The sequence below is a fragment of the Monopterus albus genome, unplaced genomic scaffold (genome assembly GCF_001952655.1).
Source record: "Monopterus albus unplaced genomic scaffold, M_albus_1.0 scaffold18.1, whole genome shotgun sequence".
NCBI lineage: Eukaryota > Metazoa > Chordata > Actinopteri > Synbranchiformes > Synbranchidae > Monopterus > Monopterus albus.
Window position 1 is genome coordinate 7,211,298 of NW_018127898.1, and position 4,066 is coordinate 7,215,363.

The 4,066-nt window shown below is 45.6% G+C and overlaps 1 protein-coding gene across 3 annotated transcripts in view; it reads left to right on the top strand.

Moving 5' to 3' along the window:
• Positions 1-266: 266 nt before the first annotated feature.
• sulf2a (sulfatase 2a) overlaps positions 267-4,066 on the top strand; it is a 33,249-nt gene continuing 29,449 nt past the window's right edge. For 2 of the 3 annotated variants that reach the window (XM_020592537.1, XM_020592539.1), the window contains exon 1: positions 268-727. The gene's annotated coding sequence lies outside the window, so the exon portion shown is untranslated. Of the gene's footprint in view, positions 728-4,066 lie in introns of all 3 variants that reach the window. The other variant, XM_020592538.1, reaches the window with a different exon arrangement.

Below are 4,066 nucleotides of genomic sequence, written 5' to 3' on the forward strand. Positions count from 1 at the left end.
GAGCAAGCGTGTCCACGCCAGCTCGCCTCAGAGGTGCCAGCCTGATGGATACAGTGTGTGTGCCAGGCTGTGCCTTCCCTCCCCACCCCTGCAGCATGAAGATTGATCCCTCATTCCCTCCCATTCCTTTCTCTCTGACTCCTCTGTGTGCCTCTCCCTTTATGAGACTGTGAATAGGTGAAGCTCACAGGCTCCAACAGATGGCCGGAGCTACACTGTTTCACCGTCTCTCTCTCACACACACATTACTGCCCTGTGAGAGAGAGGAAGAGGCAGAGGAAATGTGACAAGGAGCAAGAGAAGAAACAGGAAGCAATATGAGAAGAAGAAAGATCAAAACTAGTGAAAACCAAGACGGAGAGAGCTAGTGAGGACTAACACACACAGAGAGGAAGATGGCAAAGGACAGGAAACAGTAGGATATCAGCAAGAATCTGCTAAAGAAGAGAGAAAGGGAAGCAAGAGACAGAAACACAGCTGAAAAAAGGAGTAAGGGTAACATTGAATTGTAGATTAAGGGAGTCTCACTCCTCCCCCTTTCCCTCCCTCTCTTATTTATCTCCTGTGAAGCCACACCTCCCTCCTTTCACTTGTCAGTGCATCTATAACAGTGAGCTGTCTGCACTGGGCTGTGTGGGGGTGAGACGAGCTCCTCACTCTGCCAGCACAGGGGACCCGATCTGAACGGATCGGACAGTACTGGATGTTAACAGACTGCCCAGAACAGGTGTGTGAATTAGCCTTTGTACGTGTGTGTTTGTGATAGATGACAGAGGGCGGCATGTGAATCCTTCAGTTCCTCCACAGGACTTGCTTCCACAGTAGTGTATCTAGAAGGTGTAGCTTTGGAGCTTTGCCCTACTTTACACTTGAATGCTCTGGTGTGTTCTGTTCGCCTCTGAGATTTATGCATGGAATCGCTAACGGTGGTGCTCATCTGGGTAAAACAGATGAGACCGCTCATCCATCGGATGCACTGGAGTCTTCACATCTGGGTTTGAATGAGAGCGGTGTGGAGAGGAGCTGCTGTTTGTCTGCTGGAAGTTGATAGTTTTAAGGATGGACCTGGCTGTCGTGCCGTGTTTAAGAGATGTTCACATTTTTATACATTTTATAGTACACTGTTGTAGAACAGTTGTAAATATTGCATTGGAGCTGTGTTGAAAATCTGTGAGAATCCACTTTAATCAGTGATCAAGAGAGTTCTTTGGTCCGTCTTGGTAATGAGTCCGTGATTATTTCTCTTCATCCTTCTGTTTCACAGTCTGTGGTGTTTTGAAATGTGGAACATTCATTGTCTCGGCATTGCTCTGTATTTACCCAACCAAACATAATCCTGACTGTTGCTGAGTACTGTGTGGAGGTTTAGAAATTGAGCAAAAAACAGCTACAACTGTGAACATAAGACTTTTTTTTCGAAGGCAGGGCTGGTTCAGTTCTGAATTGTTGATCCTGTGGGGACCTTTTATAGAAACCAAGGAGGTATCTACTACTCAGCATTCATTCAAGAGTCGCCATTTCAACAGTTGCTCCTAAAGAAGCTTGCACGGCTTCAGTCTACAGGCTGGTCCTGAGGAATGTACTCATTGTCAGTGTTTTGTCAATATGTTTATGGGTCAAAAGGCTGTGTCATCAGTGGTTCCAGCTAAGAGCAGCGGAGTGGTGGGTGGGGGCGACCACTGACCTAGAGGCTGAAATATTTATGACAGAGACAGCTGATGCCCCGCGCTGTTTGTAACGATATGAGTGGATGGATGAAAAGAAGCCACAGAGATCTGTTCTTTAAGCATTCATTATTTGCCACGATGCACTAAACCCCACTTCAACTGGCCTCTTTTCTCGCTGAGATGCCAGTGGACTGAAGGAGGATGCTCCTGCTTAGTCTACCTGTCAGCTGGTCCCCAGGCACGTTAAGACTGCAGCTGCATGCCACACACTCTGCTCACACACACACACAGGCACAACCCCTAGATGCATGTAACATTTTGCTCAGATTTAAATTGCACACACTAAGCTGTAATTGCATGGCTCCACTCATTAATGTAATGGGATGTGCACATGAAATTACAGTCACTTATTTGCACCGCATTAATCCAAACAAAATGGGTGCACTCACACTGCACACATTTATGCTCATGCTCTAGTACACACACACACTACACCTACATTTTATTTTGCTCACATCTTTCTCAAATCCCTATTTTTCCTTCTTCAGTTGTTCACATACTCTTTATTTGGACCTGTGAACGCCACACACACGATCAGTGGGAGCGATGACCTTGAGACCTGTTGATGCTGTTTGCAGTGGCCGTGCTGTGAATACATAAGGGGTCTTGTGGGACTTCCGGCAAAAATGTGGCACTTGACATGCCGTTTGTAAAAATGGCTGGAAAATGTGCAGCTGAAGGGAGATGCTAGCAGGAATATGTATTGTATGCTAATGACACATGCAGAGGCTGTTGACTCAGGCTGTTGATGAAAGTAGAGGCCACTATTGGGAGGAAGTGCGATTGATAAACACACTGTCGACGCAGCCGCATGGCCACAGGGGTAACGTGGTGACAGGTGGCAGATGACAGCAACCAAGATGACGCCGCTTGACAGCCTGTGTGGGCCCGTAGGCAGCCTTGGGCAGCACCGGTGTCTGCTCATTTTGCCACTGATTTGACCTTCTGTGGTTAGACATAGCACGGGTCCTAAAGCTAATGTCTCCTATGAGCTTCATTCAGCTTTGTCAGAGCTGCAGCGGCTTCCACCCTCCCTCTGTGTGTTACACGTCTACAGCTCATACAGCACCAGTTGGTGCACTCCATCCATTTGTGTACATGCACATTTTAAATGTGCACATAATTAAAAATGAACATAAAAATCTGAGAAGATGCAGTAAAAGCTGATGAAAACAAATGTTCCAATATGGCTTGATGTTACTGTACCTACTGCTTCTTCTGCTGTAGCCAAACATTCGTGCCGTGCTGCCAGGCACCATTATGTGTCTTATCTCCTACAGAAACACTGGCTGAGTTTCACAGCTGTGCAGAACTGTAATATTTCTTTAAAAAATAAGCACAAAATGCCACGTAAGGTGAAAAGCAGTAATTAAATGTCATGGTGTATCAGATTTATCAGTGCTTGATTAATTATGTAATCAGCTTCAGTAGATAGTATCTATATCGACTAAATCAGAGTATAATTTTATTCTTTGAATGATTTTATTTAGACATAGTTTCATTGTACAAGTTGGAAACATTACTAGTGTTGCATTGCTCCTCCACTCACACATAGGTCACCTTTAGCACAGAAGTACCCTGACAGTAAATGGCACTTTATTGTACCCTCTCTGAGCCCATGTTCATCTGTATGTGTGAGCTGCTGTTAACAGGTCCTGCGATGAGGCGGCATCAGGAAATCAGCGTGTAAATCTCAACGCTGCTGCTTGTCTCCACTCTTATGACAGAGAGGCAGAGGGGCTCTGTGACGATGCCTCTCAAACACTCCTCTCTCAACAGTGTGTCGAGAGCCAAAAGTAGTCTACGGCTGATAGGAGCAAACAAGGAGAAGCATGTTGGTGTGTGCGTTTGTGTAAGTGCATGTGACTGTGCCATATCAGCTCAGTATACTCAGTGGGTGTAGGTGTGATTCCCAATGTGCAGACAGCTATTCGACTGATGTATTGAATGCAATCAGATTTCTTTCTCTTCCCTCTCTATGGCTGAGCTCCTGCAGCAGAGGAGCTCCTTGGGGAAATGTAATTATACCCTGCTGGCCACAGAGTAGGGCTTTGCTGCCCTATCTGTCTCAGGGGAGACAGCAGCTAGAGGCTCCTTCCTACCTGCACTATGAAACAGCAGAGATGTCACCAAAGCAATGAGATGTCCAGATTGTGTATTGAATCCTTGCTGCAGTCTCCTTTAATCGGCTTTTAGCTTGTTAGGTATTTTTAGTCAGATAGATATTGGATAGATACTTTATGTATTAGAAATGTTTAGTGGAGATAGGATGTCTAGTTAGACGGTGAAATGCTTAGGCCTGCTTATGAGTTTCTACAGGGTACATCTGGTCAAGGATA